Genomic DNA, 11,923 nt, shown 5'->3' with positions numbered 1-11,923 from the left:
GGCACCATGGGGGAAAGGGATTTCATGTGTTGGGCTGATGGTTGCTGCTACATCGCCATGTTCCCTGCCCTTAGAGTGAATCTAACTAGCATAGAGGAGACATAAGGATTCACCTTTCAGAGGAATCATGTGACCTTTGGGTTCAACCCATTCCTTTCTTGATTGGAACTCACGACACCCTCACCCTACAGGCATGTACCTTTATCTGGAGGGTGGTGCCTGGTTTAAGAAAAAAACACCCTTGGAACACAGAAGTGTTTTGGGGATCAGAAAGAAAGGATCATCACATGTCAGCAGGCCTCACGGCCAGAAGATGATGTCATATCCCTGAGACCCCTTTTTTTTTTTTTTTTTTTTCGTACATGTATGTGAAGCACCTGATTTTGAGAAAGGTCGGGACTCCTGGCCCCCACGTGACTCTGTAGTCATCCCTATATGTCACCAAAGGTAGAGAGGCAAACCCAACACGAAAGAAATCGGATCCGTCTCCGGAAAGACCGATACCCCCATGTCGCTTCTTTCTTGCTCCCCGTTTCTCTGGCTGAATTCCAAGTTATTCAGCCTCTTTTCCTCCACTCATTTTCCTACGACACTATCCGTTTCTAATCTCTCTATATCTCTGTCATTAAATACGTATTTATCCAAGGACGCCAATGCCGTCCCCACCTTCGAATTCCCTGGATCCAACGGGGCTGGACCCGGGCAGGAGGCGGCGTGTGGTGGTGTGTCTGGGGCATGCGCAGGTGGTGCCGCGTGGGTGTATGTGTGTGTGGGGGGAGGGGTAATGTGTGTGGTGTGTGTATAGGTTCCACGTGAGGCCGAGTGTGTGTCGGGTGGGCACCATGGGTGTGTGCGTGTGGGATGCGCCTGTGGGTGTGGGCGTGGCCGGAAGGGGGTGGGGCGTGCAGAGACAGTGGCCCAGAGACACAGCCAGGCAAAGGACAACGCAGTGTGTGTGTGTGTAGGGGGTAGGGGGGAGTGTGTGGTGTGTGGCCTGTGTGAGCGGGGTGCGAACGGGCTGTATGTGTGTGTGTGTGTGTGTGTGTGTGTGTGTCTGGGGTCGGGATGTGTGTGTGTGCACTGTGTGCAGGCGCGGTGTATGTGCGGGTATGCGTGTGGTGTGTAGGGTGCGCCTATGGTTGTGGGTGTGGTGGAGGGTGGGTAGCGCAGAGACACAGCTAGGCAAAGGACAAGGCAGTGTGTGTGGGGGGGCGTGGGGAGCGGGAGAGGTGGGGGAGGCGGGGTATGTGTGGGGGCGCGTGGTGTGTGCGGGGGTGGGGGTTTTGTGGGCGGGGGTGGGGGTGTGCGTATGGCTACGCACGTGGTGTGTGGGCAGAGCCAGAGGAGGGGGAGACAGCGACAGCCAGGCCAAGGACAATGCAGTGTGTGTGTGTGTATGGGGGAGCGGGGGGAGTGTGTGGTGTGTGGTGTGCGGTGTGTGGCGTGTGCGGGCCGGGTGCCTAAGGGCTGGGGGTATGTGTGCGTGTGTCTGTGCGCGTGTGCGTGTGGCGGGGTGGTGGGGGGGGGGGGTGGGGGTGGTCCGGGATGCGTGTGTGCACGCGCTGGGTGCAGGCGGGGTGTGTGTGCGGATATGCGTGCGGTGTGTAGGGTGTTCCTGCGGGTGGTGCGGGCAGAGACAGAGGCAGAGAGTCGCAGCCAGGCAAAGGACGACGCAGTGGGTGTGTGGTATGGGCATGGTGTGGGGGGTGGGGTGGGGTGGGGTCTGCGTGTGGTGTGTGTGGTGGGCGGGCAGAGACAGATCCAGTCAGGCAGAGGATCACGTGCACGGATGGATATCCCGCATCATCTGCTTGTGTTTTCTGAGCTCACTCAGCACCTCCGCCATCAAGACCACTCCCACGAAATGTGAGTCTGCCCCCACCAGCCAGCACTTGTCTTTGGCCAGGCAGACAGGGGAGTGTTCCGAGTTTGGGGGGGGGGGGGGGAGGGGGGGCGGGGTTGGCGACTCGCTGTCACCAGGCCAGCTTGGGTCCTCGCGTTCTGCCCCTGAACCTGACTGGAGCAAGTGGATCCGTGTGATCTGTCGTGGCTCTGTTTGAAATCCTTGGCGGGAGAAGGAAGATTTCCCCCCACGCCAGGGGAGACAAGCCCCCAGAAAGTCACCTCCCCGGGGTTCCAATAGCTGTTCTCCAAATCGATGAAGTTTCCCAAAGGAGATGTCCCGTCCCAAGCAGAAAAGCCCCAATGGCTCCCCATGGACCTCTGGCCCAAGGTGCCGCTCCCACACAGCCTCCTTCCACAGCCCCAGGGCATTCAAGAGTTCGCCGGCCCGGCCCGCTCCATCCGTGGTCCCCCCGCAGGGCCATCTGAAAAAGCGACCGACAGGCAGGTGGCGCCCGACAGCCAACCCACTGTCCAGAGAGCCGGCCGCGGCATAGAAGCTCCGAGGGAGACCGGCAGGGACTCGTTGCCAGACGGGGGGGCCCATCCTAGGGCGCAGTTTCTCCGCTCAGTCACCGACGTGGACAGGAAAGCGGGACACGCCAACACTTCTCGGGAACGTCTCTGGGCGAGGTACGACGGACGCACGGACGGACAGACGGAGGGGGTGGAGGGGGTGGGGGGGTGGGGGAGGGGGAAGGGGAGCCTTCTTGACCGCACGCCCGCACCCACCGACGCACGCACGCAGGCACGCACGCAGGCACGCAGGCACGCAGGCACGCAAGCACGCACCGACCGACCGACGCCGGGGTCCAGCCCTGGTGGATCCAGGGTGATTCGAGGGTGGGGATGGAATCGGCGTCCTAGGAAAAAAGTTAATTCATTATAGATATACAGAGAGAGATTACAAACGGATCGTGTCGTAGGAAATATTAGTGGCGAAAAAGAGGCGGAATCACTTGGTTTACGAGGAATCGCATCCATGCTGCAGATGCGAATTCAGCCAGAAAAACGGGGAGCAAGAGAGAAACGACAGAGGGGAATCCGTCTTTCCAGAAACTGATCCCATTTCTTTGATTTTTAGGCTTGCTTCTAACCTTTTGTTACACATAGGGATGAATCCAGAGTCACGCGGGGGTCAGCAATCCTGACCTTTCTCAAAATCAGCTGCTTTCCCTCCAAGGAAGGTCTTAAGGGTTTTCCATCATCTTCTGGCCACGAGGCCTGCTGACATTTTATGATCCTTTGTTCTGATCCCCAAAGCACTCACGTTTTCCAAGGGGTTTTTTTGTGAAACCAGGCACCACCCTCCGGATAAAGTTGCATTCCTAAAGGGTGAGGGTGTCGTGAGTCCCGATCAAGAAAGGCACTGATGTCACTCAAGGTTCACAGGATTCATCTGAAAGGTTCATACTTATTTCTCCCCAGAGACACTGCTAGGCAAAGGACAAGGCAGTGTGTGAGTGCGGGGTAGGGTGGGGTGGGGTGGGGTGGGGGGGGGGGCGAGGGGGAGTGCGGGAGAGGTGGGGGAGCGGGATGTGTGCGCGGGCGTGTCGTGTGCCGTCGTCTCGGGGTGTTTATGGGCGGGGGGGGGGGGTGTGGCGTTGGAAGCGGGGCTGGGTGCGTGTGGCCTCAGCGTGTGGTGTGTGGGCAGAGCGAGAGAAGAGGAGAGGTGGAGCATCACAGCCAGGCCAAGGACAACGCAGTGTGTGTGTGTATGGTTGAGGGGGGGGTAGTGTGTGGTGTGTGGCGTGTGCGGGCGGGGTGCGAACGGGCTGGGCGTGTGTGTGCCAGTATGCGTGCGGTGCGTAGGGTGCGCCTGTGGTTGTGGTGGAGGGGGTCGGCGCAGAGACACAGCTAGGCAAAGGACAAGGCAGTGTGTGGGTGGGGGGGGGGGGGTGCGAGAGAGGTGGGGGGCGGGGTATGTGTGGGGCCTCGGTGTGTGCGGGGCAGGCCGTGTGTGTGGCGTTGGCGGCGGGAGGGGTGTGTGTGTCTACGCATTAGGTGTGTGGGCAGAGACAGAGGAGATGGGGAGAGTCACAGCCAGGCCAAGGACAATGCAGTGTGTGTGTGTGTGTGGGGGGGGGGGGGCGGAGGCGGGGGAGGGGAGGAGTGTGCGGTGTGTGGTGTGTGCGGGCGGGGTGCGAACCGACTGGGTGAGTGTGTGTCTGGGATCGGGATGTGTGTGTGCACTGTGTGCAGGCGGGGTGTGTGTGCGGATCTGCGTGTGGTGGGTGGGGTGCCCCTGTGGGTGTGGGTGTGGGTGTCGGTGTGGCCGGTGTGTGTTTGGGGGGAGGTGGCGCAGAAACAGAGGCCCAGTGACACAGCTAGGCAAAGGACAAGGCAGTGTGTGTGTGGGGTGGGGGGGGGGGGAAGGGGGCTTGCGGGAGGGGTGGGGGAGTGGGATGTGTACAGGGGCGTGGTGTGTGCGCTCGTCGCGTGGAATTTATGGGGAGGGGGTGTGTGTGTGTAATTGTGGCGTTGGGGGCGGGGCTGGGTGCGTGTGGCCTCAGCATGTGGTGTGTGGGCAGAGACAGAGGCGAGGCGGAGAGTCACAGCCGGGCCAAGGACTAGGTAGTTGGGGGGGCGGGGGGGGGGGGAATTGGGGGAGTTTGTGGTGTGTGGCGTCTGCCGGCGGGCTGGGTGTGGGTGTGCCTGGGTACGGGATGTGTGGGTGCGCGGTGTGCAGGCCGAGTGTGTGCGCGGGTATGCGTGTGGTGTGTAGGGTGCCGCTGTGGGTGTGGGTGTGGGTGTGGGTGTGGCCTGTGGGTGCGAGGGGTGGTGGCGCAGAGACAGAGGACAAGAGACACTGCTAGGCAAAGGACAAGGCAGTGTGTGTGTGGGTGGGGGGGTGCGAGAGAGGTGGGGGGCGGGGTATGTGTGGGGCCTCGGTGTGTGCGGGGGTTGGGGTGTTTATGGGCAGGCGGTGTGTGTGGCGTTGGCGGCGGGAGGGGTGCGTGTGTCTACGCATTAGGTGTGTGGGCAGAGACAGAGGAGATGGGGAGAGTCACAGCCGGGCCAAGGACAATGCAGTGTGTGTGTGTGAGGGCGGAGGCGGGGGAGGGGAGGAGTGTGCGGTGTGTGGTGTGTGCGGGCGGGGTGCGAACCGGCTGGGTGAGTGTGTGTCTGGGATCGGGATGTGTGTGTGCACTGTGTGCAGGCGGGGTGTGTGTGCGGATCTGCGTGTGGTAGGTGGGGTGCCCCTGTGGGTGTGGGTGTGGGTGTCGGTGTGGCCGGTGTGTGTGGGGGGGGGTGGGGAGGTGGCGCAGAGACAGAGGCCCAGTGACACAGCTAGGCAAAGGACAAGGCAGTGTGTGTGGGGGGGGAGGGGGAAGGGGGCGTGCGGGAGGGGTGGGGGAGTGGGATGTGTACAGGGGCGTGGTGTGTGCAGTCGTCGCGGGGAATTTATGGGCGGGGCGGGTGGGTGTGTGTAATTGTGGCGTTGGGGGCGGGGCTGGGTGCGTGTGGCCTCAGCATGTGGTGTGTGGGCAGAGACAGAGGCGAGGCGGAGAGTCACAGCCGGGCCAAGGACTAGGTAGTTGGGGGGGCCGGGGGGAATTGGGGGAGTTTGTGGTGTGTGGCGTGTGCCGGCGGGCTGGGTGTGGGTGTGTCTGGGTACGGGATGTGTGGGTGTGCGGTGTGCAGGCGGGGGGGGTGTGTGCGGGTATGCGTGTGGTGTGTAGGGTGCCGCTGTGGGTGTGGGTGTGGGTGTGGGTGTGGGTGTGGCCTGTGGGTGCAAGGGGTGGTGGCGCAGAGACAGAGGACCAGAGACACTGCTAGGCAAAGGACAAGGCAGTGTGTGTGTGTGTGTATGGGGGAGCGGGGGGAGTGTGTGGTGTGTGGTGTGCGGTGTGTGGCGTGTGCGGGCCGGGTGCCTACGGGCTGGGGGTATGTGTGCGTGTGTGTGTGCGCGTGTGCATGTGGCGGGGTGGGGAGGGGGGTGGGGGTGGTCCGGGATGCGTGTGTGCACGCGCTGGGTGCAGGCGGGGTGTGTGTGCGGATATGCGTGCGGTGTGTAGGGTGTTCCTGCGGGTGGTGCGGGCAGAGACAGAGGCAGAGAGTCGCAGCCAGGCAAAGGACGACGCAGTGGGTGTGTGGTATGGGCATGGTGTGGGGGGTGGGGTGGGGTGGGGTCTGCGTGTGGTGTGTGTGGTGGGCGGGCAGAGACAGATCCAGTCAGGCAGAGGATCACGTGCACGGATGGATATCCCGCATCATCTGCTTGTGTTTTCTGAGCTCACTCAGCACCTCCGCCATCAAGACCACTCCCACGAAATGTGAGTCTGCCCCCACCAGCCAGCACTTGTCTTTGGCCAGGCAGACAGGGGAGTGTTCCGAGTTTGGGGGGGGGGGGGGAGGGGGGGCGGGGTTGGCGACTCGCTGTCACCAGGCCAGCTTGGGTCCTCGCGTTCTGCCCCTGAACCTGACTGGAGCAAGTGGATCCGTGTGATCTGTCGTGGCTCTGTTTGAAATCCTTGGCGGGAGAAGGAAGATTTCCCCCCACGCCAGGGGAGACAAGCCCCCAGAAAGTCACCTCCCCGGGGTTCCAATAGCTGTTCTCCAAATCGATGAAGTTTCCCAAAGGAGATGTCCCGTCCCAAGCAGAAAAGCCCCAATGGCTCCCCATGGACCTCTGGCCCAAGGTGCCGCTCCCACACAGCCTCCTTCCACAGCCCCAGGGCATTCAAGAGTTCGCCGGCCCGGCCCGCTCCATCCGTGGTCCCCCCGCAGGGCCATCTGAAAAAGCGACCGACAGGCAGGTGGCGCCCGACAGCCAACCCACTGTCCAGAGAGCCGGCCGCGGCATAGAAGCTCCGAGGGAGACCGGCAGGGACTCGTTGCCAGACGGGGGGGCCCATCCTAGGGCGCAGTTTCTCCGCTCAGTCACCGACGTGGACAGGAAAGCGGGACACGCCAACACTTCTCGGGAACGTCTCTGGGCGAGGTACGACGGACGCACGGACGGACAGACGGAGGGGGTGGAGGGGGTGGGGGGGTGGGGGAGGGGGAAGGGGAGCCTTCTTGACCGCACGCCCGCACCCACCGACGCACGCACGCAGGCACGCACGCAGGCACGCAGGCACGCAAGCACGCACCGACCGACCGACGCCGGGGTCCAGCCCTGGTGGATCCAGGGTGATTCGAGGGTGGGGATGGAATCGGCGTCCTAGGAAAAAAGTTAATTCATTATAGATATACAGAGAGAGATTACAAACGGATCGTGTCGTAGGAAATATTAGTGGCGAAAAAGAGGCGGAATCACTTGGTTTACGAGGAATCGCATCCATGCTGCAGATGCGAATTCAGCCAGAAAAACGGGGAGCAAGAGAGAAACGACAGAGGGGAATCCGTCTTTCCAGAAACTGATCCCATTTCTTTGATTTTTAGGCTTGCTTCTAACCTTTTGTTACACATAGGGATGAATCCAGAGTCACGCGGGGGTCAGCAATCCTGACCTTTCTCAAAATCAGCTGCTTTCCCTCCAAGGAAGGTCTTAAGGGTTTTCCATCATCTTCTGGCCACGAGGCCTGCTGACATTTTATGATCCTTTGTTCTGATCCCCAAAGCACTCACGTTTTCCAAGGGGTTTTTTTGTGAAACCAGGCACCACCCTCCGGATAAAGTTGCATTCCTAAAGGGTGAGGGTGTCGTGAGTCCCGATCAAGAAAGGCACTGATGTCACTCAAGGTTCACAGGATTCATCTGAAAGGTTCATACTTATTTCTCCCCAGAGACACTGCTAGGCAAAGGACAAGGCAGTGTGTGAGTGCGGGGTAGGGTGGGGTGGGGTGGGGTGGGGGGGGGGCGAGGGGGAGTGCGGGAGAGGTGGGGGAGCGGGATGTGTGCGCGGGCGTGTCGTGTGCCGTCGTCTCGGGGTGTTTATGGGCGGGGGGGGGGGGGGGTGTGGCGTTGGAAGCGGGGCTGGGTGCGTGTGGCCTCAGCGTGTGGTGTGTGGGCAGAGCGAGAGAAGAGGAGAGGTGGAGCATCACAGCCAGGCCAAGGACAACGCAGTGTGTGTGTGTATGGTTGAGGGGGGGGTAGTGTGTGGTGTGTGGCGTGTGCGGGCGGGGTGCGAACGGGCTGGGCGTGTGTGTGCCAGTATGCGTGCGGTGCGTAGGGTGCGCCTGTGGTTGTGGTGGAGGGGGTCGGCGCAGAGACACAGCTAGGCAAAGGACAAGGCAGTGTGTGGGTGGGGGGGGGGGTGCGAGAGAGGTGGGGGGCGGGGTATGTGTGGGGCCTCGGTGTGTGCGGGGCAGGCCGTGTGTGTGGCGTTGGCGGCGGGAGGGGTGTGTGTGTCTACGCATTAGGTGTGTGGGCAGAGACAGAGGAGATGGGGAGAGTCACAGCCAGGCCAAGGACAATGCAGTGTGTGTGTGTGGGGGGGGGGGGGGGCGGAGGCGGGGGAGGGGAGGAGTGTGCGGTGTGTGGTGTGTGCGGGCGGGGTGCGAACCGACTGGGTGAGTGTGTGTCTGGGATCGGGATGTGTGTGTGCACTGTGTGCAGGCGGGGTGTGTGTGCGGATCTGCGTGTGGTGGGTGGGGTGCCCCTGTGGGTGTGGGTGTGGGTGTCGGTGTGGCCGGTGTGTGTTTGGGGGGAGGTGGCGCAGAAACAGAGGCCCAGTGACACAGCTAGGCAAAGGACAAGGCAGTGTGTGTGTGGGGTGGGGGTGGGGGGGGGAAGGGGGCTTGCGGGAGGGGTGGGGGAGTGGGATGTGTACAGGGGCGTGGTGTGTGCGCTCGTCGCGTGGAATTTATGGGGAGGGGGTGTGTGTGTGTAATTGTGGCGTTGGGGGCGGGGCTGGGTGCGTGTGGCCTCAGCATGTGGTGTGTGGGCAGAGACAGAGGCGAGGCGGAGAGTCACAGCCGGGCCAAGGACTAGGTAGTTGGGGGGGCGGGGGGGGGGGGAATTGGGGGAGTTTGTGGTGTGTGGCGTCTGCCGGCGGGCTGGGTGTGGGTGTGCCTGGGTACGGGATGTGTGGGTGCGCGGTGTGCAGGCCGAGTGTGTGCGCGGGTATGCGTGTGGTGTGTAGGGTGCCGCTGTGGGTGTGGGTGTGGGTGTGGGTGTGGCCTGTGGGTGCGAGGGGTGGTGGCGCAGAGACAGAGGACAAGAGACACTGCTAGGCAAAGGACAAGGCAGTGTGTGTGTGGGTGGGGGGGTGCGAGAGAGGTGGGGGGCGGGGTATGTGTGGGGCCTCGGTGTGTGCGGGGGTTGGGGTGTTTATGGGCAGGCGGTGTGTGTGGCGTTGGCGGCGGGAGGGGTGCGTGTGTCTACGCATTAGGTGTGTGGGCAGAGACAGAGGAGATGGGGAGAGTCACAGCCGGGCCAAGGACAATGCAGTGTGTGTGTGTGAGGGCGGAGGCGGGGGAGGGGAGGAGTGTGCGGTGTGTGGTGTGTGCGGGCGGGGTGCGAACCGGCTGGGTGAGTGTGTGTCTGGGATCGGGATGTGTGTGTGCACTGTGTGCAGGCGGGGTGTGTGTGCGGATCTGCGTGTGGTAGGTGGGGTGCCCCTGTGGGTGTGGGTGTGGGTGTCGGTGTGGCCGGTGTGTGTGGGGGGGGGGGGGGGGGAGGTGGCGCAGAGACAGAGGCCCAGTGACACAGCTAGGCAAAGGACAAGGCAGTGTGTGTGGGGGGGGAGGGGGAAGGGGGCGTGCGGGAGGGGTGGGGGAGTGGGATGTGTACAGGGGCGTGGTGTGTGCAGTCGTCGCGGGGAATTTATGGGCGGGGCGGGTGGGTGTGTGTAATTGTGGCGTTGGGGGCGGGGCTGGGTGCGTGTGGCCTCAGCATGTGGTGTGTGGGCAGAGACAGAGGCGAGGCGGAGAGTCACAGCCGGGCCAAGGACTAGGTAGTTGGGGGGGCCGGGGGGAATTGGGGGAGTTTGTGGTGTGTGGCGTGTGCCGGCGGGCTGGGTGTGGGTGTGTCTGGGTACGGGATGTGTGGGTGTGCGGTGTGCAGGCGGGGTGTGTGTGCGGGTATGCGTGTGGTGTGTAGGGTGCCGCTGTGGGTGTGGGTGTGGGTGTGGCCTGTGGGTGCGAGGGGTGGTGGCGCAGAGACAGAGGACCAGAGACACTGCTAGGCAAAGGACAAGGCCGTGTGTGTGTGGGGGGGGGGGGTGGCGAGGGGTCGTCCGGGAGGGGTGGGGGGCGGGATCTGTGCACGGGCCTGTTGTGTTCCCTCGTCTCGGGGTGTTTATGGGCGGGGGGTGGGTGTGGCGGAGGCGGGGCTGGGTGCGTGTGGCCTCCCTCAGCATGTGGTGTGTGGGCAGAGACAGAGGCGAGGCGGAGAGTCACAGTCGGGCCAAGGACAACGTTGTTGGGGGGGGGGGGTGGAGTGTGTGGTGTGTGGTGTGTGGCGTGTGCGGGCGGGGTGGGTGTGTGTGGCCTCAGCATGTGGTGTGTGGGCAGAGACAGAGGCGAGGCGGAGAGTCACAGCCGGGCCAAGGACAACGTAGTGGGGGGGGCTGGGGGGGGGATTGGGGGAGTTTGTGGTGTGTGGTGTGTGGCGGCGGGCTGGGTGTGGGTGTGTCTGGGTACGGGATGTGTGCGTGCGCGGTGTGCAGGCGGGGTGTGTGTGCGGGTATGCGTGTGGTGTGTAGGGTGCACCTGTGGTTGTGAGTGTCCCGGGGGGGGGGGGGGGGCAGGCGTGGCACAGAGACACAGCTAGGCAAAGGACAAGGCAGTGTGTGTGTGTGTGTGTGTGTGTGTGTGTGTGTGTGAGTGAGGTGGGGCGGGGGTGCGGGAGAGGTGGACGGGCGGGGTTCATAATCTGAAAGGCGAAAGGCACAGGGACGCACAGATGGACGCACTCAGGCACGCACCCACCCACGCACACAAAGCACGCAGGCGCGCACCCAGGCACCAGCGCACGCACCCAGGAACACAAAGGGCCGGCCCCCGCGCCCGCGCGCGCCCGCCCGCCCAGGCCCCCCACCCGCGCGCGCCCGCCCGCCCAGCCCCCCACCCGCGCGCGCCCGCCCGCCCAGCCCCCCACCCGCGCCCGCCCGCCCGCCCAGCCCCCCACCCGCGCGCGCCCGCCCGCCCAGCCCCCCACCCGCGCGCCCGCCCGCCCACGCTCTCGCCAACCCACGCACCCACCGAGCCAGCCGCCCGCCCACGCACGGGCAGACGGGCAGCTCTTTCAGCAAAAATAACATTCAACAATGGGACAAAGAAACAGAGACGTTCATGGTAGAAACAATCATTCCATAAAAAGAAAAAGAAATACGCATTGATATTGTGGCGGTGAAACAGAAAGCAAAAGCATGCACTCATCACACACATAACCTGAAGCAACAAGCTCAACACGTCTGAAAAGAAAACGCACACGTCAGAGAGCGGGTCAATCTGCGGCTCAGCCCAACGAGGCCCACTGGAACGCGTAGAAGACATCAATCCAACAACCCACGCAGAGGTCAAGAGGAGCGTGCCGTCCGGACGGCCGGTCGACCCGCCGGGCCACGGTCCCCGCCCCCGCCCCCACCCAGCCCCGCCCCGGCCAGGCCAGGCCAGGCCAGGGCAGGCCAGGCCAGGCCAGGCCAGGCCAGGCCAGGCCAGGCCAGGCCAGGCCAGGCGCAGAGTGCCGAGCGCGCCGTCCGGCCGGCTGGTCGACCCGCCGGGACCCCGCCCCCGCCCAGGCCATGCGGCAGAGTGCCGAGCGCCGCCATCTGTCCGGCCGGCTGGTCGACCCGCCGGGCCCCCCCCCGCCCCCGCCCAGGCCAGGCGGCAGAGTGCCGAGCGCGCCGTCTGTCCGGCCGGCTGGTCGACCCGCCGGGCCCCCCCCGCCCCCGCCCAGGCCAGGCGGCAGAGTGCCGAGCGCGCCGTCCGGACGGCCGGTCGACCCGCCGGGCCACGGTCCCCGCCCCCGCCACCACCCAGCCCCGCCCCGCCCCGGCCAGGCCAGGCCAGGCCAGGCGCAGAGTGCCGAGCGCGCCGTCTGTCCGGCCGGCTGGTCGACCCGCCGGGACCCCGCCCCCGCCCCCGCCCAGGCCAGGCGCAGAGTGCCGAGCGCGCCGTCTGTCCGGCCG

Source organism: Capricornis sumatraensis, chromosome 2 (genome assembly GCF_032405125.1).
Source record: "Capricornis sumatraensis isolate serow.1 chromosome 2, serow.2, whole genome shotgun sequence".
Lineage (NCBI taxonomy): Eukaryota > Metazoa > Chordata > Mammalia > Artiodactyla > Bovidae > Capricornis > Capricornis sumatraensis.
This window is presented reverse-complemented; position numbering follows the sequence as displayed.